Source organism: Hypanus sabinus, chromosome 24, assembly GCF_030144855.1.
Source record: "Hypanus sabinus isolate sHypSab1 chromosome 24, sHypSab1.hap1, whole genome shotgun sequence".
Lineage (NCBI taxonomy): Eukaryota > Metazoa > Chordata > Chondrichthyes > Myliobatiformes > Dasyatidae > Hypanus > Hypanus sabinus.
In genome coordinates this window covers 3,475,107-3,502,224 of record NC_082729.1, presented here as the reverse complement: position 1 = coordinate 3,502,224, position 27,118 = coordinate 3,475,107, and the positions used below count along the sequence as shown (strand labels likewise).

The 27,118-nt window shown below is 43.6% G+C and overlaps 1 protein-coding gene across 7 annotated transcripts in view; it reads right to left on the bottom strand.

The window, feature by feature from the left end:
* ahdc1 (AT hook, DNA binding motif, containing 1) overlaps positions 1–27,118 on the bottom strand; it is a 281,558-nt gene that overhangs the window by 77,688 nt on the left and 176,752 nt on the right. For 2 of the 7 annotated variants that reach the window (XM_059949178.1, XM_059949181.1), the window contains one exon: positions 4,579–5,290. The exons of the other annotated variants lie outside the window; for them this stretch is intronic. The gene's annotated coding sequence lies outside the window, so the exon portion shown is untranslated. Of the gene's footprint in view, positions 1–4,578; positions 5,291–27,118 lie in introns of those variants that run through there. 7 annotated transcript variants of the gene reach the window in all.

The following is a 27,118-nucleotide window of genomic DNA, read 5'->3' as shown; positions in this document are numbered from 1 at the left end:
CTCTTCCTCCAAGCCTATTGACATCAATGGATCTGGGGTTGAGAGGGTAAACAGCTTTACGGTCTTCTGCATACACATCACCGAGGATCTCACGTGGTCTGTACACACCAGCTATGTGGTGAAAAATGCACAACAGCGCTTCACTCACTTCAGATGGTTGAGGAAGTTTGGTGTGGGCCCCCAAATCCTACGAACTTTCTAAAGGGGCACAATTGACAGCATCTTGACTGGCTGCCTGGTATGGGAACTGTACCTCCCTTAATCGCAGGACTCTGCAGAGAATGGTGTGGACAGCCCAGTGCATCTGTAGTTGTGAACTTCCCATGATTCAGGACATTTATAAAGAAAAGTGTGAAAAAAGGGCTCAAGGATCATTGGGGACCCAAGTCACCCCAACCACAAATCTATTCCAGCTGCTACCATCCAAGAAATGGGACTGCAGCATAAAAGCCAGGACCAACAGGCTCCGGGACAGCCTCTTCCACCAGGCCATCAGACTGGTTAACTCATGCTGATTTGAGTGCATTTCTATGTTACATTGACTGTTCTATTTATTAACAATTATTATAAATTACTATGATGCACATTGCATATTTAGACGGAGACATAACGTAAAGATTTTTACTCAAGGATGTGAAGAGTGTAAAGAAATAAATTCAATTCAATTCAATTTAATTCAGCGATATAGCCCCAAAACTGGTCCATCATTCCCTATAAGACAATGACTACATGATTGTACCTCCTCTAACCAATAAAGTGGCCACTGAGTGTATGTTCATGCCAGAAGATCAATCACGTGGAGTTCCTGTGCCTGATCTTCAAAGCACGTTCGTCCGTTCTTATACGAGATCACCAAAACAGTGACCTGCAGGTAAGGTCTCACCAACACTGTGTGTCGCTGTAGCAAGAGTCCTTGCTGCTTGCAATGAAGGCCTACATTCCACCTGCCTTCTAAATATGTAGCTGCATTCTGCATTCCATTTGTAGAGAAATGTAAATCACTACAATAGCCACTGTTCTGTGGCCCTCCCCTCTCCATTCAAAACAAACAAAATCTCTGCCTTTCTATTTTCCTAATCAGTGATGACCATTTCCCTATTTTAACTAAAATATATCCCTTTTCTAACTCTCAGTGTATGGCCCAACAGAAAATACATGTGTAGAACCTTCCAAGGGCTTCACACAAAGGGCATTTCTGCTGGTATAGTGTTCTAAAAAAGTGGCTTTGATCAACTCTCCAAGTCCACATATCTCCTGCATAATCTGAGCTACTGGAACAGAGGTTTCCAGCCTTTTTATTCCATGGACCTATATTATTAATTGAGGGGTCCATGGACCCCAGGTTGAGACCCCTATACTAAAGTCAGCATCAGGACGTTGCTGGGTTTGTTTTGTTCATTATGTGTCATGTCTTATGACATGGGTAATCATGGTCTGTGACCAGAATTATTCTTGGCGAATTCTTCTGTGGAAGTGGTTTGCCATTGCCTTCTTCTGGGTAGTGTCTTTGCAAGATGGGTGACTCCAGCCATTCTCAATACTCTTCAGACTCTGTCTGGCATCAGTGGTCACATAACCAGGACTTGTGATATGCACTAGCTGCTCATACGACCATCCACCACCTACTCCTGTGGCCTTATGTGACCCTGACTAGGGGCTAAGCAGGTGCTACACCTTACTCAAGGGTGACTTACAGGCTAGCGGAGGGAACAGGCACCTTACACCTTTTTTAGTAGAGATGTATTTCCACCCCGCCTCCCAAGATAAAGATTAAAAGGTATCCCTGGAGGCACCCCAGAGAATAACACATCTCTTGGGAGTACTGTGCTCAGTACTGGTCATCTCATTATAGGAAAGTTGAGAAAACTTTAGAAAGGGAGTGGAGGAGATTTATCAGGATGCTGCTTGGATTAAAAACATGTTTTACGAGGAATGATTGAATGAGCTACAGCTTTTCTCTTTGGAGTGAAGAAAAGGATTGAATGGATAGCCAGAGACATTTTTCCAGGGCAAAAATGCTTAATATGGGAGGGCAATATTTGTAATTAATTTCGATCACTTTGTGGAGATCTGTTTTCACTTTGACACAGAAATGCCTTTTTCTGTTGATCAGTGTCAATAAAGTCAAATTAAGTCCGTTGGATTCAATGTTGTAAAACCATGAAACATGAACACTTCCAAAGGGGGTGAATACTTTTTATAGGCACTGTACACTGGGGACATTTAAGCAACTCTTAGATAGGAACATGGATGATAGAAAAATGTAGGGCAATGTAGGAAGGAAGAGTAAAGGAATCTTGGAATGGGTTGGTATCTTGATCTTGGAATGGGTTGGTACAACATGGTGGGCTGAAGGGCCTATTGTACTGTACTGTCCTATGTCCTAAGTTTTCAATAGACACAGAACATGCTTCTACCAGTTCTGAATGTCAGAATCAGAATCAGGTTTATCATCTGTTGTTTGTCGTGAAATCTGTTGCTCTGCAGCAGCAGTGTAGTGCAAGACATAAGAATGACAAATGTATATAAAATATACACAAGCAGTGCAAAAAGTGAGCAGTATAATGAGGTGGAGTCCAGGGAATGCTCCACTTCAGCAGATTTTTTAATCACTGTGAAACTTTGGTTCGGTTAATTGAAAGAGTTGAGGTTCACACTTACACCTTGACAACTCCGACACTGCGTCACAGGATGACTTGGACATGAGAACTACAGAGAGCGGGCAGAGACTTTCTGAACAAGTAGCTTGTGTACTGGAGCACTCAGTACAAGGTTCTTCATATTCTCTTGGCTCAGCTACAAGCCCAGTGGGTGGTGTGCAGGAAGCTGGGAACAGGGAGCGCCACCTCAGATACTGGCACTGATTTCCTGCTCCAAGAGGCATTTACCATCCAAGTCCTGCTGGGCATTCATGCTGAGCTCTCAACCATCCTGTTCAGACCAGAGAGACAATTATAACCTTACAGCAGCTACCTATGGCTCTGGGCCTATCCTTGCTGGAGTTTAGAAGAATGATGGGGGGAATCACATGTATCCTACAAAGTAAAATCTTATGATATAGGGGACAGCAAAGTTTTGCTTCCAGATGAACTCAATGCCTTCTACACTTAATTTGACTACCAGAACAGGGAGGAATCATTGCACACCACAATCTCCCAATGGTACTTTGGTCTCAGTATCTGAAGATGATGTGTGAGCTGACTTCCAGAGAGTGAATCCAGGGAAAGCATCTGGTCCAGACAGAGTTCCTGGCTGAGTACAGAAGACCTGTGCTGACCAACTGGCTGGTATGTTCATGGATATCCTCACCCTCCCACTCTGGTTATATGTGGTACCCACCTGCTTCAAGCAGGCTTTAATCGTACCAGTGCCCAAGAAGAGTGTGGTAACCTGCCTCAATGACTATTGCTCAATGGCACTTATATCCACAGTGATAAAGTGTTTTGAGAAGCTGGTGTTGAAGCACATCAGCTCCCATCTAAATAGCAACTTGGATCTGCTCCAATTTGCCTACAGCAGATGCCATCTCATTGGCTCTTTACACAACCCTGGAACATCGGGACAGCAAAGATGCATACATCAGGATGCTCCTTATCGATTACAGCTCAGCATTTAATACCATGATCCCCTCAAAACTAATCAGTAAACTCCAAGACCTGGGACTCAATACCCCCTTGTGCAATTGAATCCTGGATTTCCTCATTTGTAGAATGGATTTACAAAACATCTCCCTCACAATCTCGATCAACAGAGGTGCACCAGATGGATGTGTACTTAGCCCCTTGGTAAACTCGCTTTACACCTATGACTGTATGGCTGAGTACAGTTCCAACACCATATACAAATTTGCTGATGACACCACTGTTCTGGGCTGTGCATAATGGGTAAACCCTCCATCACCTACCTCCCCCTCACCTGCTCTCACCTATCAAATGCCATCTTGTACTCCTCGCCTTCACTCCACCTTCTTATTCCAGCTTCTGCCCCCTCTCTGTACCAGTCCTGATAAAAGCACAAGACATTGACTATTTATTCCCCTCCATGGTCACAGGGAGAATGTACAAACTCCTCACCAACAGCGGTAGTTGTTCCCTGATTTCTGGCACTGTAAAGCATTTCACTAACCGTACCACCAACTAGAAGGGACCTGAGGAAGAATTGTTTCTAACAAGGGTGGGTAGGAATCTGGAACACAATGTCTGAGCAACGGGTAGAGGCAATGTTATCCACAACAGTGCAGAATCTGGCCGAGCATCCGAATTGAAAAAGCAAAGAAGGCTATGGATCAAGTGTTGGCAAATGTGACTGGTGCAGATATGTAGCTGATGGTGAGCACGGATATGATGGGCTGAAGGGCTTGTTTTCTATGCTGAACAACTCAATGAACATCAGTTCTGTGAAGCAACTTCAGCTCAACACAGCAAGACGCTGAGTCGGCAGTTAAAGTTTCGTTGCTCATAGAAGAAAGAATTACTGAGAAGATTATTAATAAGCTTTGAAGAGACTTCCTCCTCAGTATTCCCCAAAGGCAATGACTAATGACACAGGACTGAAACTTGTGCAAAGGCATTCACGTACCTCTTGTTAGCTGCAGGCTTTTGTTAAAGCACCATCAGCAGAATGTTGGGCAGGAGGAAGTGTCACCTATGACCCCCTCTCTCCTCTGGGAAAATCATTGGGAAGGACTTGGGAGAAGTTTCCCCCTTCCCATTTCCATTCCAGGTTTGGTGAAGAGTTGCAGCATTCTACCCCTACCGTGCTCTGCTGATCAAAGTTTCTTGTGATTAGTTAATATGATGTTGGAGAAATGTAAATTTCACATCAATGGGCAGCCACATCAGTTCAGGTCAGATTCAGGGTCACTTATTTATTACATGGGAGGAGATAGAAAACATGGCACCAGAGGTTTTTGCACAACCAGATGACTTCTTCCAGCTTGTCTGTGAAACAGCTTCTTCTTCTTTTCTCAGGTCTCTCTTTTCTTTTCAAGGTGGCAGAGCTCCTGTTGGAGTCCGTGATCTACGGCTGCAGCTCAACCGATGGTTCTCCAAGAGCAGTGGGTTCTCACTTGCGGACTCGCCATGAGGCCTGGCTTTTCGATACGTCCAGGTGTGGCTTTGAGGCACGGCATGGGTTCCTCGCCGATGTTGGCAACTGCAGCGTCACGGGAGACTGAAGCATTGAGACAACAGGCGGTGTTTGCTGCTGGTCAGAAGGCCTCTGTACTCGAGTGATCTCTCTCTGTCTCTCGATGGTGAGTGAGAGTCTGCTGGTCCTCAAGTCGTGGGACCTGGATAAGCAATGCAGCAGATTATAACGCTGAACCAGTGAGCTGCTGGTCTCCTGCTCTCATCTGTTGCAGAAGCAGTATTTCTCTCCCTGTTGCTAGTGAGTGAAAGCCTGTCTGAGCTGTTGAAGTGTTGGAATGGACAGAAGTTTTTTGATGGACTCCAGATCATGGTCTCTTCAGGGGGTTTGCTATTGCTTGTAGGGCGGTGTGGTAGGGGGTCGGTGCTGTGCTGGAGGGGGAGGTTGATGCTTTTGCTGATGCTTGTACGTGGGGGGGAGGGGGGGGTTTGGCATTCTGATATTAATATCATTCATTCTTTGCTGTTTCATGCATGTCTGTGTAGAGTAAGAATTTCACGTTGTGTATTCTCTTATATTAAACTGAACCACTGATACACGTATATTGAAATCCAATGTACAGTGAAATGCATTGTTTGCGTCCTTCAGGCCACAATGTTGTTCCAAACCAGCTAAAAAGTAAATAAAAAAACAAAAACTTATCCCTCCTACCTACACAATGTCCATATCCCTCCATCTTCCTCACATTCATGTGCCTATCCAAACATCTCTTAAGAGCCTCTAATGGATTTGCCTCTACCACCGTACCAGGCATCTACCATTCTCTGAGTAAAACACTTACACATATACACATATCCCCTTTGAACTTTCTCCCCTCTCACTTACAATGCAAGCCCCCTGGTATTAGACATCTTTACCCTGGGAAAGAGAAACTCCATGTCTACTCTATCTATGCCTCTCACAATCTTATAAAGCTCTATCAGATCTCCCTTCGCACTCCACCGCTCCACAGAAAACAACCCAAATTTGTCGAGCCTCTAATGATAGCACATGCCCTCTAAAACAGAGAGCATCCTGGTAAACCTCTTCTGTACCCTCTCCAAAGACTCAACAAAATCAGAATCAAAATCAGGTTTAATATCACTAGCATATGCTGTGAAATCTGTTAACTTTGCAGCAGCAGTACAATGCAATGCATAATAATGAGAAAAAAAGCTGAATTATAGTAAGTATATACTGTATCTGTATATTAAATAAGAGGTGCAAAAACAGAAAATTTAAAAAAGTAGTGCGGTAGTGTTCATGGGTTCAATGTCCATTCAGAAATTAAACAGCGGAGGGGAAGAAGCTGTTCTTGAATTGTTGAGTGTGTGCCTCCAGGCTTCAGTACCTCCTTCCTGATGGTAACAAGGAGAAGAGGGCATGTTCTGGGTGATGGGGTCCTTAAAGATGTCTTGGATACTATGAAGGTTAGTGCCCATGATGGAGCTAAGTTTACATACAACTCTGCAGCTTGTTTTGACACTGTGCAGTAGCTCCCATCCTCCCCCATACCAGACAGTGATGCAGTCTGTCATAATGCTCTCCACAGTACATCTACAGAAGTTTTGACTGTTTTAGGTGACAAACCAAATATCTTCAAACTCCTAACATCAATATGCTGAGCCATAGTCAATATACAACATCCTGACATAGGTATTAGTATTGTCCAGGTGATCCAAGGCCGCATGGAGAACCATTGAAATTGTGTCTGCCATAGACTATCGTGCAATAGGCAAATTGCAGTGGGTCTAGGTCCTTGCTGAGGTAGGAGTTGATTCTAGCCATGACCAACCTCTCATCCTTCCTTTAAAAGTTCCTGTAACCAAGACAATCTATATTGGGCAAAACACACAAATGCTGGAGGAACTCAATAGGTCAGGCAGAACTTAAGGAAATGAATAAAAACCACAGGTTCAGGCTGAGACCCTTCATCAGGACTGGAAAAAAAGAGATAAGCTGTAAGAGCAAAAAGGTGAAAGGAGGGGAGGAAGAAGCACAAGGTAGCAGGTGAAAAACTGGGATGGGGGAGAGGGTGAAGTAAAGAGCTGGGAAATTGATTGGTGGATGTGATATGGAACTGGAGAAAGGGGAAACTGATAGGAGAGGTCAGAAAATGATAGAAGAAAGGGAAGAGGGAGGTGATGGGCAGGTAAGGAGAAAGGAGAGAGAGGAAAACAGGAATGGGAAATGGAGAAAAGGGGAGGCAATTACCAGAAGTTCGAGAAATCGATGTTCATGCCATCAGTTTGGAGGCTACCCAGATGGAATATAAGATGTTGCTCCTCCACCCTGAGTAAGGCCATACACTGTCACGTCAGAATGGGAAGTAGAATTGAAATAGGTGGCTTAAGTCCAGCAGAGCCATATTTCTTTTGTAAGTTACTCTATACTGTGGGTGGAGTGACTGAGGTGGGATGTTAGTCAGTGAGATGGACAAATATGTCATTCCTCCAAGTTAAATCATGTACCTCCAACTCTGCTTTGTTTAAATAGGGAGTGGGTGAACACATTCATAATAGATTAATCCCCTTGAATTAATCAGAAATGATTGGTTATTGTAACTTGAACAGGGCAGCTTTCTCTGATAATATTTTACTTGTAATCATTCTGTTCCATTGTACGGAAACTGCACTGAGTGTAAAGCTTAGCTGACATATGTATTCTATTAAAACTTCAGCTGAAAGTGGACTGACGCAACCCCTCATCCCCTCGGTGAGGACCACAACAAAACACTGCCTGACACGAGGGGAGATCTGAGGGAGGTTTACAAGAACATGAGAGACATAGACAGAGTGGACAGAGAGTATTTGTTTCCCAGGGTTGAAGTGTCTATTATCAGAGGGCATTCATTCAAGGTGAGAGAGGGTAGGTTCAAAGGGGATGTGAGGGGTAGGTTGTTTACTCAGAGAGTGGTGGATGCCTGGTGTGTGTTGCCTGGTATGGTAGTAGAAGCAAGCACATTAGAGACTTTCAAGAGATGTTTGGATAGGCACATGGATGTAAGGAAAACGGAGGGATACAGACACTGTGTAAATAAGAGGTACTACTGTTTAGGTGTTTTTTATTTGCTTTTTAGCTGGTTTGGGACAGTATTGTGGGCTGAATGGCCTGTCCTGTGCTGTACTGGTTTATGTCCTATATTCTATTAACATGCATGAATAATTCAGCTCACGAACTGTGCAAGCTCTGCCACACGCAATGTCTGCCTACGGTCGAGTGCTGTAGAAACGCTGTTAATAGACACCGAAACAGCACAGACATCTTGGTTCCTTGTTCTGAGCTCGCAGGAGCTTCAGTGCTGTGTGCTGAAGGACTGCAGCACATTCAATACCTCCCTCAGAACGGGCTGTTTCGGCACAGAACAGGCTGTTTCCTCCTCCTCCTCCTCTGCTCATTCGCTCGACTAATCTCAATCCGTGAGGGCACACACAGATGTGCTTATGTGTGACAAGGAGTTATGTTGCACTAATCTGTACACAGACTGCTTTCAACACACGGTGCTTTGTACTAGCAAAGATGAGCTCAAGGACCCTTTCCTGTTACTTCGAAGAGTTTACAATGTACATTTGAGTTAAATAAGGAAAAAGAGCTTTCTAATAATCTCTGTATAATATAATTTACCTCAGGAGCCAAATATAAAATAATAATATATAGGAGCAGAATTAGGCCATTTGGCCCATCGAGTCCATCACTTCATCATGTCTGATCCATTTCCCTTTTAGTGCCAATCTCCTGCTTTCTCCTCGTATCCCTTCATGCCCTGACTAATTAAGAATCTATCAATTTCTGCCTTAAATATACCCAATGACTGGGCCTCCACGGCTGCCTGTGGCAATGAATTCCACAGATTCTCCTCTCTCTAGCTAAAGAAATTCCTCCTCATCTCCTTTCTAAATGGACATCTCTCTATTCTGAGGCTGTGCCCTCTGGGTTTAGACTCTCCCACCATAGGAAAAAACCTCTCCACATCAACTCTATTAAGGTGTTTCAATATTCAATAGATTTCAATAAGATCCCCCCTCATTTTTCTGAATTCCAGTGAGTACAGGCCCAGAGCCAGCAAACACTCCTCATATGATAAGCCTTTCAATCCTAGAATCATTTTTGTGAACCTACCTTAAACTCTCTCCAAATAAACTCCAAACATCCAAATAGACAAAGGAATTACAGGCAGAAACAAAAGACTTTTATTTCAGTAGCACCTGTCACATCCCTTTCAGGATCTCTTGAAGGCCTTCACAGCCAAAGAAATAGCTTGGAAGTTGAGTATTCCCAGAAGTATCGCAAGTTCCCACAAAGGAAGTTTGGTGGTGCTGAGGGAGAGGTGAATATTGGATTACTGAAATAGGTTAGCGAGGCACTCGTGGAAGCAGATTGTCAGATGCACTCTAAGAGGCCTTTAGATAAGCACATGAATGTGAAGGGAATTGAGGGCTATCAGAATCAGGTTTATTATCACAGGCATACAGTACTGTGCAAAAGTCTTAGGTATCCTAGCTATATATATGTGCCTAAGACTATTGCACAGTACCGTACAAGATCTAATTTCTTGGCAATTGTCTTAAGAACTGAAACTGTCTGTGAGCATAGTTGTGCATAAAACCCACGTTCGATTGGTAATCTGACTATTATTGTCACATGCACAGAGATGCACAGAAAAACTTTTGTTTGTTCCCCATCCAGACTGATCATTCCAAACACAAGATAGATAGATAGATACTTTATTGATCCCGAAGGAAATTACAGTGTCACAGTAGCTTTACAAGTGCACAGATATACAAATATTAGAAGAGAAATAAGAAAGAATAAAAAATAACCAAAACGCATAAAATGCTGGTGGAACACAGCAGGCCAGGCAGCATCTATAGGGAGAAGCACGGTCGACGTTTTGGGCCGAGACCCTTCGTCAGGACTAACTGAAAGGAAAAATAGTGAGAGATTTGAAGAGCAAACACGAGGAAATCTGCAGATGCTGGAAATACAAACAACAACACACACAAAATGCTGGTAGAACACAGCAGTCTAGGCAGCATCTATAGGGAGAAGCGATGTCGACGTTTCGGGCCGAGACCCTTCATCAGGACTAACCGAAAGGAAAGATAGTAAAATATTTGAAAGTACAGAGGGGAGGGGAAAATGCAAAATGATAGGAGTAGACTGGAGGGGGTGGGATGAAGCTAAGAGCTGGAAAGGTGATTGGCGAAAGTGATACAGAGCTGGAGAAGGGAAAGAATCATGGGACAGGAGGCCTCAGGAGAAAGAAAATGGGGGGGGGGGGGAAGCACCAGAGAGAGATGGAGAACAGGCAAACAGCTAAATATGTCAGGGATGGGGTAAGAAGGGGAGAAGAGGCATTAACAGAAGTTAGAGAAGTCCGTGTTCATGCCATCAGGTTGGAGGCTACCCAGCCGGTATATAAGGTGTTGTTCCTCCAAACTGAGTGTGGATTCATTTTGACAATAGAGGAGGCCATGGATAGACATATCAGAATGGGAATGGGATGTGGAATTAAAATGTGTGGCCACTGGGAGATCCTGCTTTCTCTGGCGGACTGAACGTAGGTGTTCCACGAAACAGTCTCCCAGTCTGCGTCAGGTCTCGCCAATATATAAAAGGCCACACCGGGAGAACCGGACGCAGTATACCACACCAGCCGACTCACAGGTGAAGTGTCGCCTCATCTAGAAGGACTGTCTGGGGCCCTGAGTGGTGGTGAGGGAGGAAGTGTAAGGGCAGGTGTCGCACTTATTCCATTTACAAGGGTAAGTGCCAGGAGGGAGATCAGTGGGAAGGGATGGGGGGGACGAGTGGACAAGGGAATCACGTAGGGAGCGATCCCTACGAAAAGCAGAAAGGGGGGGGGAGGGAAAAATGTGTTTGGTAGTGGGATCCCGTTGGAGGCGGCGGAAGTTACGGAGAATTATTTGTTGGACCTGGAGACTAGTGGGGTGGTAGGTAAGGACAAGGGGAACCCTATCCCGAGTGGGGTGGCGGGTGGATGGGGTGAGGGCAGATGTGCCGGAAATGGGAGAGATGCGTTTGAGAGCAGAGTTGATGGTGGACGAAGGGAAGCCCCTTTGCTTAAAAAAGGAAGACATCTCCTTCGTCCTGGAAAGAAAAGCCTCATCCTGAGAGCAGATGAGGCGGAGACGGAGGAATTGTGAGAAGGGGATAGCCTTTTTGCAAGAGACAGAGTGGGAAGAGGAATAGTCCAGGTAGCTGTGAGAGTCTGTAGGTTTATAGTAGATATCAGTAGATAGGCCGTCTCCAGAGATGGAGACAGAAAGATCAAGAAAGGGGAAGGAGGTGTCGGAAATGGACCAGGTAAATTTGAGGGCAGGGTGAAAGTTGGAGGCAAAGTTAATGAAGTCGACGAGCTCAGCACGCGTGCAAGAGGCAGCGCCAATGCAGTCGTCGATGTAGCGAAGGAAAAGAGGGGGATGGATACCGGTATAGCCTTGGAACATGGACTGTTTCACAAAGCCAACAAAATGGCAGGCATAACTGTGACCCATACGGGTGCCCATGGCTACACCCTTGGTTTGGAGGAAGTAGGAGGAGCCAAAGGAGAAATTATTGAGAGTAAGAACTAATTCTGCTAGACGGAGGAGAGTGGTGGTAGAGGGGATTTGGTTAGGTCCGGAATCCAAAAAAAACTGAAGAGCTTCGAGACCATCTCGGTGGGGGATGGAGGTATATAGGGACTGGACATCCATGGTGAAGATAAGACGGAGGGGGCCAGGGAACTTAAAATCATTGAAAAAATTCAAAGCATGAGAAGTGTCACGAACATAGGTGGGAAGGGACTGAACAAGGGGGGATAAGACAGTGTCAAGGTATGCAGAAATGAGTTCAGTGGAGCAGGAGCAAGCTGAGACAATAAGTCTACCTGGACAGGCAGGTAAGTAGGAGGGGGAGGGGAAAATGTGAAATGATAGGAGAAGACTGGAGGGGGTGGGGTGAAGCTGAGAGCCGGAAAGGTGATTGGCAAAAGGGATACAGAGCTGGAGAAGGGAAAGGATCATGGGACAGGAGGCCTAGGGAGAAAGAAAGGGGGAGGGGAACACCAGAGGGAGATGGAGAACAGGGAGAGTGATGGGCAGAGAGAGAGAAAAAAGGGGAAAAAAACTAAGTACATCAGAGATATATATCAGGGATGGGGTAAGAAGGGGAGAAGGGGCGTTAACAGAAGTTAGAGAAGTCAATGGATAGACATATCAGAATGGGAATGGGACATAAAATTAAAACGTGTGGCCACTGGGAAATCCTGCTTTCTTTGGCGGACCTATGTTCCCAGTGGCCACACATTTTAATTCCACGTCCCATTCCCATTCTGATATGTCTATCCATGGCCTCCTCTACCGTCAAGATGAAGCCACATTCAGGTTGGAGGAACAGCACCTTACATACTAACTGGGTAGCCTCCAACCTGATGGCATGAACATTGAATTCTGATGGGAAAGGTGAGAAGAGAGAGGGACCAGGGTGGGTGGAGTCTTTGATTATGCTGGCTGCTTTCTCAAGTCAAGCTAGAGTCCATGGAGGGAAGGCTGGTTAACTGAAACTTTAAGCCACGGTAGTTGTGAGGCCAAGTCACTGAAGACCCATATCATTCCAGACACTGTCTGTTCAATCTCCTGCCATCTGGTAGGAGATACAGAAACATTTTGGCCAAGACAGTAAGACTGAAAAACAGCTTCTTCCCGAGGGCTGTTGTGCAGCTGAATAATGCTACACCCCAGCTTACCAATGGCCTTCAAGTGTTACAGACTGTCAAAGTCATTGTTCCATGTAAGTATGGGATTTTTTTAAATTAAATCATACCACAAGTATTGTAAATATCTGTTTTGCATGGACTGGAGTAGCATCGCAATCTCATTGTCCTGAGCAATGACAATAAAGTTCTATTCTATTCTAATTATTTCAAATCTCTAACCTCCCTGCTAAGGGAATTACACTGGAATCCGGTTATCACATGCATTATAAATATCTGTTTTTGCATGGACTTCAGTAGTACTACTATCTGCTTGTCTTGAGCAATGACAGTAAAGTTCTATTCTGTTCTAATAAATAAGATACAGCAACAACAAGATACATCGCTCCGTTCAGGTTTAATCAAAACATCCATGAGGAATTAACATGACCAATATCAGGTCAAGAGTGAATTCAAGTCCCTCCTTGACTTAATACAATGGGGAATGAAGGGGTTTATAAAGTTGCAATGACTGTGTTTATGTTATAAACAAAAATAGAAATTTCAACCCACACTTATTGTTTGGTAATCAGAAAGCTTCTCGGAATTGGTAACTTATTTATTTATTTCTCTTGAATACATGCTGGATATGTCACTTTTCTGCAAAGCTCCAACAATGTAGTTTAAACGTGAGCCACAGGAGGAGACTGCAGATGCTAGATTCCAGAGCAAAAATCGAACTGCTGGGGGAGCTAACACAATATGTTGGCTGGGAGGACCAGAGGCCACCCTTGTTGCTACTCATCATCGTTATGCGCCATCTCGTATGACATCATCATTATGTGCTGTGTCATATGACATCATCATTATATGCTGAGTTGTATTACCATGATTGTTCTTGGCAAATTTTTCTCCGGAAATGGTTTGCCATTGCCTTCTTCTGAGCAGTGTCTTTACAAGATGGGTCACCCCAGCCACTATCAATACTCTTCATAGATTGTCTGCCTGGCATCTGTGGTCGCATAACCAGGACTTGTGATGTGCACCAGCTGCTCCCATGGCATCACGTGACCCTGTTCAGGGGCTAAGCAGGTGCTACACCTTGCCCAAGGGTGACCTACAGACCAGCGCAGGGAAAGAGCACCTTACACCACACCACCCAAGTTGCTACTAGTTATGTTGACTATAAAAGGCTAACTGTTCAGCAACACACAGAAACTGCTGGAGGAACTCAACAGGTGAGGGAGTATCTATGGAGGGGCAAATCATAAACACAAGAGATTCTACAGATGCTGACACTCCTGAACAACACACACAAAATGCTGCAGGAACTCAGAAGGTCAGGCAGCATCTATAGAGAGGAATGAACAGTTGACGTTTCTGGCCGAGACCCTTGCTTTCCCCTGACCTATTTGTCTTCTGTTTCCTTTATTTCCATAAGATATAGGAGCAGCATCAGGCCATTCAGCCTATTCAGCCTGTTTTCCGAAGGCATACCGGTTAGCAGGTTAATTGGTCATTGTAAATTGTTCTGTGATCGTGCTAGGGTTGAATGGGTGGGTTGCCAAGCATTGGGCCAGAAAGCCCTGTTCTGTGCTGTATCTTTTAATAAATTAGTAAAGGCTCTTCCGCCCATGAAATTGTACTGACCTTTTAACCTATTCTAAAATCAATCTAATTCTTCCCTCCCACATAACCCTCCATTTTCTTTGCCTATTTAAGCCTCCTGTCCTTTCAATGCACACTAAGAGTGATCTCAGGAGGAGTTACTCACACATTGGACAGACCTCCTTCCCTAAAACGCACTAATTCCAATTCCCTCAGCAGCCCAAAATAAACAGCAAATTCCAGACCACAATTTGAGGAGCTTTTCCCCTTTGAGCCGTCTTGATGGGAATGGAAGAAATACCCGGGGCCTACTGCAGGACCAACAGTGTGCAATGCAATACTCAGACCCTGTGAGAGCTGAGGTTCTGATTTAAACCATGTGCTTGTTAATGAGAATAATAAACTTTAAAGCCTGTATTATGTTCAGATGGAGCCGATCAAAGCACGAGGTGTTCTGTTCCTATTCTTGCCCCCGAACACATTGGAACATTCATCACGACAGTAAAAATTTAAGACTTGTAATCATTCCCCTAGAATACCAACGGAAATAAAGAAAAAAATCTTCTCAAACCGAGTAGAATGAGTTCTATTTTTGATATAGAACATTCACTTCATAAGATCATGGTAGTACAAACGTCACTGGCAATGGTTTCACAGGGACAGATCCTGCAATGGGTAAGACATTATGTGGATCTAAAAAACAACATTCAGAAAATCTGGGTTTAGTTCAGTAAACTTTACAGTTTGCATTTTGCCAAAGGTGAAGCTGAGAAAGATGTTGTAGAATCTCTGACAGTGGGGCCATTTGGCCCATTAACTTAATTCTATCTCCCAAAAGAGCAATTTCATAGAGCACATGACAGGCTCTTCAGCCCGCAAAGATGTGCTGACCCTTTAACCTTTTCTAAGATCAATCGAACTCTTCCCTCCTACATAGCCCTCCATTTCTCTATCTAAGAGTTTCTTAGTTGCCCTTAATATATCTCTACCATCACCCCTGGCAAGGAGTTCTATGCACCCACCACTCTATGTGTAAAATTCCTTACCTCTGACATCACCTTATACTATCCTCCAATTGCCTTAAAATTATGCCTACTCATATTAACCATTTCATCCCAGGAAAAAGTCTCAGGATGTCCATTCAATTTACGCTTCTTGTCTATTAAGTCACCTCTCATCCTCCTTCGTTTCAAAGAGAAAACCCCTAGCTCGCTCAACTTATCATCATAAGACATGCTCTCCAATTCAGGCAGCATCCTGGTAAATCTCCTCTGCAACCTCTCTAAAGCTTTCACATCTTTCCTATAAAGAGATGACCAGAACTGAACACAATACTCCAAGTGTGGTCCCACCGTGGTTTTACAGAGCTACAACATTACCTCATGGCTCTTGAACTAATGAATGCCAACATGTCATGCACCTCCTTAACCACCCGATCAACTTGTGTGGTAACTTTGAGGAACTATGGACACGAACTCCAAGATCTCTCTGTTCCTCCATACTGCTAAGAATCTTGCAATTAACCCTGTATTCTTTCATCAAATTCAACCTGCCAATGTGAAACACTTCACATTTTTCTCTGGAAATGTTCTCAGGTCATTCTCCTGTCTTTTCCTGGTAACCTTTGATACCCAGACTAATCAAGAACCTATCAACCTCAGCTTTAAATATATCCAATGAATTGGCCCCGACAGCCATCTGTGTCAATGAATTCCACGGATTTACCACCCTTTGGTTAAAGAAACTCCTCCTCATCTCTGTTCTATATGGATGTCTTTCTATTCTGAGGCTGTGCCCTCTGGTCCTAGACTCCCCTACTATAGGACACATTTTCTCCATGTCCATTCTATTGAGATCTTTCAATATTCGATAGGTTTCGATGAGATCCTTAGTAAAAGAGACTTATTTCACACTTCCCTTTTACCACTTGCTCCAGATTTTTAATCTGTGGTTTTGGATCCACGAAGCACCCATCTTTGGGAATTACTTATCTCTACCAATTCGATCTGATCATGTCAATGTTGATCAGATCTCCACTCGGCCTTCTTTGCTCACCTTGCGTCATGGTTACTTTTAAAGCCGAATAAATGATTGTTCTCTGCCAGAGAATGAGAAGATAGGTGGGAAGCTGACCCTACTTTTCATGAGGCTGGATCCATTGTTGATAAAATTACATCTGTTGCTGATGAAGTTGGACTCATTGTTGTTGAAGCTGGATCTGTTGTTAATGAGGCCAGATCTATTGTTGATGAGGTTGCATCCATCATGATGAAGCCAGATCCGAGATTGATAAAGCTGGATCCATCGTGGTGAAGCTGGATCTGTTGCTGATGACTAATCAACCTTCTCCACTTAGACCTCAACTAGGCAAATTAATTCAAGAATCAGCACGAAGCCACGTAAACTTCCAGGGTTGCAATCATAACTTTGACCTTGGTGCTTGAGAGTCCCCCAGTCAGCTGAACAGCAGAGTGCTGGTTACTGCCATTAACTACAATATTGTGCATTAAGTGCTTTTAAAAAACCCAAGTACAGCAATTAAATGGATTTTTAAATTATATCGATTGTTACACTGGCTAAAAGTAGGCAGGAACTCCATGCAGCAAACTAAGGCAGGCTTAATTAAAATTCTAATATTAACATTAATGTTGAAAACACCAGAGGTTTTAAATATTTCAATAGCTGACCAGTGTGGATTTCCATATTCGAAAGAGCTAAATAATAATGCATGTAACCGAGGATTCAACTGTTGAGATTAAGGATAGGGGACACAAGATTTCTCCCATTAGAACTGTTGGTATTAATCTGTATTATACACTCAGTGGCCACTTTATTAGTTACCACCTGTACCCACTGAGTGCATATTTGTGGGTTTCTGCTGCTGTAGTTCATCCACTTCAAGGTTCAATGTGTTGAGTTTTTAGATAAGCTCTTCTGCACACCACTGTTGTAAAGCACAGTTATTTGAGTTACTGTTGCCTTCCTGTCAGTTTGAAACAGTCTGACCATTCTCCTCTAATCTCCCTCATTAACAAGGCATTTTTGACACAGAATTGGTGCTCACTGGACTTTCTTCTTTGTTTCTTGTACAATTTTCTGCAAACTCCAGAGCAGGGGTTCCCAACCTTTAATATGCCATGGAGCCTAATCATTAACTGAGTGGTCAGTGGGCCCCAGGTATAGAATCCCTGCTCTAAAGACTGGTGTACTTGAAAACCCGAGGGGATCAGCACTTTCTGAGATACTCAAACCACCCCGTCTGGCACCAACAATCATTCCAGGGTCAAAGTCACTTGGATCACATTTCTTCCCCATTCTTATGTTTGGTCCAAACAACAACTGAACCTCATGATCATGTCAACGTACTTTTATGGATTGAGTTGCTGCCACGTTATTGGCTGGTTAGATATTTGCATTAATTGGCAGATGTATAGGCATACCTAATAAACTGTCCACAGAGTGTGTGTAGATTGTAATATTAGAAAATGCTGAACATATTCAGCAGGTCAGCCAGCATCCATACAGAGAGAACTAGAGCTAAATTGCTTTTGAGGAAAAGCTAGAAATCAGATGTGGCTTGAGTGGCAGTGAATGGGGAGGATTGGAGAGAAGAGGATGTGTGTGGAGACTCAGGGTGACAGAGAGACTTGTGGTTTCACTTCTAGCTGAATGTTGGGCCTTATTGGAGATGACTTGTCAGACGTAAACAGAAGGAAGTCAATGGCAATAAAGAGTAGAGTAAACAGATAATACAGAAACCATAGGATATGAAACATTGATGCTACTGGAAATTCAAAATAAAAGGTGGCAAATTTGGCAACATTCAGCAGGTCAGATAACCTCTGTAGAGTGAGAAAAATGGAGTAATATTCTAGACTGATAACTCTTCATCAGAACTGGTCAGTTCTGACACAAACTTGGAAACGCTGGTTATCAGAAATTGTTAACTTCAATGTTGAAGCTGTGGAAATGTACCTTACTTGTAGCAGTGAAATGGCAATTTTTATCTGCAACAAAATGGAATCTGTATTGTACCAGCGTGCTTTGCTAATAGTGTTCATGCAACTTTAAGCTGATGGACCTTGAGTATATGACAAACTGTAGAAAGGCAAGTGTATTTGATTACTGGAATAAAGCCATGTACATTAATTAAACGAATGAACAGAATGGACCCTATCCTTGAACTGACACAGGTAGATAACACCGGCATATAAAAGAGTGACTATGCTGTCTCGTTTTTTTCAAAGCTATCACCGGCTCTTGTGCAATACTAGTTTTCCCTTGCTGCAAGTAAAGTAAACACCCTTATGATCGATGCACTCTGAGTTAATTGTTGTTTATTATAAGACATAGCGAAAAGGTGCTTGACAAGTCCAAGGACAGCAATGAAGTGCCAATCCTCCAGCTTTGTTGAGCTTTGTTGTCGTATTAAATGAAGCCAAAAACTAAGCATTCACAGCAAGAGGAAGAATTCAAGTGACAGGCAGCTGGTAGCTCAGGTCTCTGTTGTAGTTTGAATGGTGATGCTCTAGGCAGTGGTCACACAACCTGTGCTTGGCTCCTCCAGTGCAGAGGCTCCCTTTCCTTCCTCTAGTTTGAAGAAAGACTACAGCAGATGTGCAGTAACCAGTACCAATATCAACAGAGAACCCTGTAAACCACAGGACTGGAGAAGGATGAATTTGATGGGAGAGGTCAGAAGACAATAGAAGAAAGAGAAGGGGAGAGGAGCATTAGAGGGAGGTGATGGGCAGACAAGGTGAGAGAGGGAAAAGGGGATAGGGAATGGTGAAGGAGAGGGGAGCCATTATCGGAAATTGATGTTCATGCCATCAGGTTGGAGGCTACCTAGATGGAATATAAGGAGTTGTTTCTCCAACCTGAATGTGACCTTATCAGAATGAGAATGGTATGTGGAATTAAAATGGGTGGCCACTGGGAGATCTTATTTTTTCCCCTTTCCCTTTCCAAATTATCTATCCATGGCCTCCTCCACTGTCAGAATGCTCTCCATGGTAAATCTGTAGAGTTTTTTTGAGTGTTTTAGGTGACAAACCAAATCTCCTCAAACTTCTAATGAATTATAGCCACTGTCTTGCCTTCTTTATAGCTGTATCGATATACTGGCCCTCGGAGATCTTGACACCCAGGAAGTTGAAATTGAATTGCTCACTCTGTCTACCTGATTCCTCGATAAGGATTGGTTCATGTTTCCTCATTCTCCCCTTTCTGAAGTTCACAATCAGCTCTTTGGTCTTACTGATGTCGAGTGCAAGGTTGTTGCTGCAACACCACTCAACTAGCTGGTCTATTTCCCTCCTATATGTCCTCTCGTCTTCATTTCCATTTGAGATTCTGCCAACAATGGTTGTATCATCAGCAAATTTATTGGTGACATTTGAGCAAAACCTAGCCACACATTCATGTGTAGAGAGAGTAGAGCAGTGGGCTAAGCAGATATCCCTGAGGTATGCCAGCGTTAATTGGCGGTGAAGAAGAACAGGGTTAGCAGCCTCAATGACTATCACCCAGTGGCACTCCCATCTGTTGTGAGGTAGTGCTTTGAGAAATTGGTCATGGCTAGAATCAATTCCTATCTCAGCAATGACAGACAGACATACTTTATTGATCCCGAGGGAAATTGGGTTTCGTTACAGCCGCACCAACCAAGAATAGTGAAGAAATATAGCAATATAAAACCATAAATAATTAAATAATAATAAGTTAATCATGCCAAGTGGAAATAAGTCCAGGACCAGCCTATTGGCTCAGGGTGTCTGACACTCCGAGGGAGGAGTTGTAAAGTTTGATGGCCACAGGTAGGAATGACTTCCTATGATGCTCAGTGTTACATCTCGGTGGAATGAGTCTCTAGCTGAACATACTCCTGGATCAATGGCAATTTGCCTATTGTTGTAATTGTCTACAGCAGATGCAATCTCACTGGCTCTCCATTTGACCCTGAATCACTTGGACAATAGGCTGGTGTTTATTGAATACAACACAGCATTCAACATAATCATACCCTCAGTTCTAATCAACAAGCTCCAAACCTGGGCCTTTGTACCTCCCTCTGCAACTAGATCCCTGACTTCCTCACTGGGAAACCAGTCTGTGGGGATCAGAATTAACATCTGATCCTTGCTGACAAATCAACACCGGTGCACCTCAAGGATGTGTGCTTAGCCCACTGCTCTGTGTGGTTAGGCACAGCTCAAAAACCATCTATAAATTTGCCAATGACACAACTATAGTTGGCATAACTTCAGATGGTGATGAAGAGGTGTACAAGACAGATAGATCAGCTGGTTGAGTGGTTTTGCCACCTTGCACCTTGGTTAGTAAGACCAAAGAACTGATTGCAGACTTCAGGAAATGGAACTAGAGGAAAGACACACCAATCCTCATTGAGGGATCAGCAGTGGAAAAGGTGAGCAGTTTCAAGTTCCTGGGTGTCAACATCTCTGAAGGTCTAACCTGGGCCCAAAATACTGATGCAATTCCAAAGGATGCACAACAGTTGCTATGTTTTGTTAGGTGTTGTACGAGATTTGATATGTCACCAAAGACTCTAGCAAATTTCTATAGATGTACCATGGAGAGCATTCTAACTGATTGCATCACCATCTGATATGGTGGGGGAGGGCTACTACACAGGATCAGAAAAACCTCCAGAAAGTCGTAAACTCAGCCAGCTTCATCATGGGCACTCGCCTGCCCAGCATCGAGGGCACGTTCAAAATGTGATGCCTCAAAAAGGTAGCATTCATTATTAAGGGCCCTCAGCAGCCAGGACATGCCTTCTTCTCTTTGCTACCATCAAGGAGGTGGTACAGGAGTCCGAAGACACAAACTTAACAATTCAGGAACAGTTTCTTTCATTTCTGCCGTCAGATTTCTGAATGGTCAATGAATACCACCTCACTGTTTTTTTGCCTCTCTTTTTTGCATTACTTTCAAAATTTAACTTTTTTAAGATAAACTTATTGTAATTTATAATTTTTTATAATTATGTATTGGTATGCACTGCTGCAGTAAAACAACAAATTGCACAAAATATGCCAGTGATATTAAACCTGGTTCTGATTCTCGCCTCATCTCTTCTTCAGTGCCAGTTCCACAAAAGCCTGAACTCCTCAATCTTGCTCCTTTATCTATCTCTACCTTAAATAACCGTCCCAGTGAATTGAGATTCACTACCTTCTGAGAGATGTCATTTCTAACGACGAAACCTCCAGCATCCCAGTGAACTGAGATTCACTGCCCTCTGAGAGATTTTTTTTTTTCTAAATGCCTCAGTTTAAATGACTGGGACCTTATTTTGAGGTTGTTACCACTTGTTCGTCATTCTCCAGCTAGTGAAAAGATCTTCATCAAGGCTCCCCTATGATCAAAAATGTCCGAATAACTTCACCCAGTCTCCAAGAATTTGGAACAAGGATAGGGTTTCCTGTCTCTTGTATTCCACCCCACTAGCGTCTCTCCAGCAGATCATATACCATTATTCCCACCAAATTCAACATGACACAATGTTCCATGCTTCTCCACTGTCAGTATTCCAAATAGTCCAATATCTCAATGTCTCCCTGTTTGCCCGTATCTGCAAAGATCTTGTCATACAGTAACATATGAAACCACTGCTCTAAGTCAGAGGAATGCAGTTCATAGGGCTTGCAATCTACTTTAACGTCATATATTTAATATATCACAAAGTTATTCTGTTCTTTTGCCACAAAGCAAAAATCAACAAAGGAACAAGCTTAAAATGTAGAAACAACATACCATAAATTCACCAGGTAGAACCATAGGAAGGCATGGTGACATAGAGGTTGGCACAACATTTTATGGTACCGTGACCCAAGTTCAATTCCTGCCACTGTCTGTAAGGAGCCTGTACATTCTCCGCATGATCATGTGGGTTTCCTCTGGGTGCTCTGGTTTCCTCCCACAGTCCAAAGACGCACCAACCTACCGCTTGGTAGGTTAATTGGTCATCGTAAATTGTCCCATGATTAGGCTGGGTTAAACTGAGAGTTGCTGGGCAACACAGCTCAAAAGGGTTGATTCTGCGCCGTATCTCAATAAATAAATGAACAAATAAATAAATAAATAAATAAACAAAAAAAAAACAAACCAACCAACCATGAAGTTATTCTGTTCTTTTACCACAAAGCAAAGCAACAACAAAAGAAGAGCTTAAAACATACAAACACCATACCATAAATTCACCAGGTAGAACTTAACAGATTCTGCACTGGTTGTCGTGATTTACAATGTGCTAAAACAAGAACCAGTTCCTTAAGCTTGTTATAGCCAGCAGTGGCAGTGGGTCCTACTACCTATTAAACGCTCCCAATGGTGTGCATTTCAGATAGCCTCTGTCAACTAAGTCCAGCTCCTGGCCTTCGCCTGTGGGTTAGCTACTAAGCCTGGCGGAACCAGATTGAAGGGCACAGAGGAAATTTACAAGAATGTTGCTGGGGCTGGAGGACCTGAGTTACAAGGAAAGACTGAATAGGTTAGGACTTTATACCCTGGAACGTAGAAGATTAAGGGGTGATTTGATAGAGGTATACAAAATTCTGAAGGGTATAGATAGGGTAAATGCAGGCAGGCTTTTTCCATTGAGGTTGGGTGAGACTACAGCTAGATGTTATGGGTTAAGGGTGAAAGGTGAAAAGTTTAAGGGGAACATGGGAGGAAACTTCCTCACTCAGAGCATCATGAGAGTGTGGGACAAGCTGCCAACACAAGTGGTAAATGCAAGCTTGAATTCAACATTTAAGAGAAGTTTGGATAGATACATGGATGATAAGGGCATGGAGGGCTACGGACCCGATGGAGTCAATGGGAGTAGGCAGTTTAAATGGTTCAGTATGGACTAGATGGGCAGAAAGGCCTATTTCTGTGCTGTACTTTCCTATGACTCTATGGATCCAATTGTTTCTACTGACAGGAGAAGAGGCAAAGGCAGGTTCCTGGCTCCTTAAAGCCAGTCACTTTGGGCAGATGGGGCTCGTCAGCTGTGTTTGGCAGCTCAACTAGGAGAAGAAAAACTCTGATCTCCAACCACTGCTGCCTTGCAGCTATTCCCACTTATGGGGAAGGTTTCTGGAGAAAACCCCCATGGAAAAATCCGGAGCTGAAGTTCCTAAGGTAGTCCTGCTTTGAGTTCAATACTGACTGGCAATTCCTGTGATGCTGCAGGTGCCAAACTGTATTGGTCTCGGCTGTTGCTTTTGGTTCATTAGATGTGTGGAGAAGGGGATCTCACTACATGGGCAACAGCTTGCTCTCCACATCGTACTGCCCTGGTTTGTGCATCTAGACAGCGAGGATGTAACATCCATGGTCGACCCTGACTGATGGAGGCCTCAACAAGACAAACACCAGATTGCAAAGGAACAATTATTTCAACGTTTCAGCAATTATTTAGTATTCTGTGACCAAGAACAACCAAAAATTTCATCATAAGCATGAAAGAGTCTTCAACTGCTGGAAGACCACAGCAACACACACAAAGTGCTGGAGGAACTCAGCAGGTCAGGCAGCATCTATGAAAATGAATAGACAATCAACATTTTGGGCCCAGACGTCGACCATTTATTTATTTCCATGGATGATGCCTGACCTGCTGAGTTCCTCCAGCACTTTGTGCGTTGCCAAGAATTTCATCACTTTATTCAATACAAAGCACAGCACAGATTGTCTTGTTAACATACTTTGTTTAGAATATGCTGGTCCACCCTAAGCTAACCGGCATTCCACACAAAGATAAAATATAAAACTTTCAACAAAGTTAAGGACTTTTTGTTTAAAATGCGGTTGTCAAATCCCTAGATTATTTAATTGGACGGCATTCGCTTTAAATAACAATTTATGTCCCAAATGGGATATTTGAGCGTTTCTTTCTTGAAATCACTGCACAGCAAATCTAAACACAAAGTAACACACACACACACAATGCTGGAGGAACTCAGCAGCATCTATGGAAATTAATAAACAGTCAATAGTCTGGGCTGAGACCCTTCTTCAGCACTCTAAACACAGTTTTGATCCCGCGATGGAAGTTAATACCAACCACTACATGTATTCTTGGCTGTTGCTGACTGCAGGAAACTCACAGCAATCAGACCAGTCCCCGGGGATTGGCGGTTCGCGTTGGGTTCCTGCCCTGTTCAGAACGTCTGCGCATCACCGTCTCCTCCCAGTGAGATGACACTGCTGCTGCCCGCCGGAGAGCACAATCCCTTCCTGCACTGGCAAATCTGGAGCGTACGCGTTGCAGCAGCCGTACTGATTTCAAACGTGGGAGAAGTCTTATAAAAGCAGCACACATTGTAAAGATTTGTGCTGCCAGAGGGAAAGAGTCAGCAGCAGCAGCACGACACGAACTTTCACCGGCAGCCAACACAGCCTTGGGAGCATGCTGTTCCAGGAACACTGCCTGAGCAAGAGCTCCCCAATGCTGTTTTTATCATTGAAAACATGTGTTATTTGGGGCTCTTTGACTATTTTAGGAGATTTTCGAACAAAATGCACAAAGCTCTTTGTACAACACCAAACCACTGGGCTGTAAACCCCCTGAAAAATAATTCAACAACTGTTTCTGTTTTAGCTAGCTTGGTCTACCTCAGTGTGAGTGACCATTGTAAAATGCAGAACTTAAAAGTGGCACTGTGATGTAGCGTTTGGCGTAACTCTATAGAGCACCAGCAACACGGGTTCAATTCCAACCACTGCCTGTAAGGAGTTTGCATGTTCTCCCTGTGATCGTGTGGGATTCCTCCGGGTGCTCCGGTTTCCTCCCACAATCTAAAGATGTACTGGTTGGTAGGTTAATTGCTTATGTGGATCTATTGAGTAGTGTGAGCTTGTTGGCCTGGAGGATCCTGTCACCATGATGTAACTACAAATAATTTCTTTTTAAATAAAGAAAATAAGGATATTCCAAATAAACCAGATATCATGGATTGGTAACAATACTTACTTGAGTTATTATCACATTATTCAGTTATTTATGGATGTACAGCTCTTTAAGCTACGCCACCCAGCAACCCCCGATTTAACCCTTGCCTAAACACGGGACAATTTGTAATAACCAATTACCCTACCAACCAAACTGTGGGAGGAAACCAGAGGAAACCCACATAGTCATGATTCGCCAGAGTCACCTTAATTCAGATAATCCTGCACCTAGCATTACTGTATGTATGTACCATCAGTCTATGTGTATAAGCTAATCTTTGTATGCACGGCCACCCTCAACACTTACTTGTATATTTGATAGGATTGGTTTAATATTAGTATGTATTGTGTTTTTATGCTGTATTAGATCTGGAGTAACAATCATTTCCTTCTCTATTGAAGAATGACAATAAACAATGTTGAATCTTGAAGAGGTCTGAAAACTAGGAGGGGATAAATCATGGACTTCCAATAGCAACCACGAGAAACACAAACACTAGAAAATCCGGTGAAAGAGATACAGGGCTGGAGAGAAGGGGGAATCTGATAGGGGAGGACAGAATACCATGGAAGAAAGGGAAGGGGGAGGAGCACCACAGGGTGGTGATGGGCAGGTAAGAAGATGAAGTGAGAGCAGGAAACAGGAATGGGGAATGGTGAAGGAGAGCAGGGTACAATTACCAGAAATATGAGAAATCGCTGTTCATGCCATCAGGTTGGAGGCTACCCAGGCAGAATATAAGATGCTGCTGCTCCATCCTGTGTGTGGCCTCATCGTAGCAATAGAGGAGGTCATGGACTGACATGTCGGGATGGGAATGGGAAGTAGAATTGAAATGAGTAGACTCTGAGAGGAACATGCATATTTAAGTCCTGGGTAGACAGGGTGGTGAAAAGGCACTTAGCATACTGGCCTTCATCAGTCGGACACAGTGCTTAGGAGATGGGACATTAAGTCATAGTTGCGTAAGTTGTTTGTGAGGCCACGGTTGAAGTACATGCTCACCCTGTTATAAAAAAGATATGGAAATAGTGCAGAGAGGATTTACGAGGATGTTGCCAGAGCTAGAGAGCCTGAGACTGACCGGGCTAGGTCTTTATTCCTTGGAGCACAGGAGAACGAGGGGTGACCTTATAGAGCAGGACTTCCCATCCTTTTTCCCTACCATTAACCGAGGGGGCCGTGCACCCCAGCTTGGGCTCTCAACCTGGGTTGAGAGGTTTATAAAATCACAGTTAAGATGGACAGCAACATTCATTTCTCCAGGGAGGTGGAGTCCAGGACTAGGGGGACATAGATTTAGGGTGGGAGGGAAAAAATTTAAAAGAAGTCTGAGGGCTAACTTCATTCACACAGAGGGTTGTGAGCATGTGGAAGGAGATACCAGAGGAAATGGTTGAGGCAGGTACAATTGTATTTAAGGAGCATTTGGATGGGGACATGGAAAGGTGGGACTTGGAGGGATTTGGGCTGAATGTAGGAATTAGGACTAGCTAGGTGGGTATCATGGTCCTAACCAATCTAAAACTCTGACAAAGTTCTACAGATGCACAGTGGAGTGTACCTTCACTGGTTGCATCACAGCCTGGTACGAAAACACCAATGCCCTTGAACAGAAAAGCCTACAAAATGCAGTGGATACAGCCCAGCCCAGCCTATCACAGGAAAAGTCCTCCACACCATTGGGCACATCTACAAGGAGTGCTGCCACAAGAAAG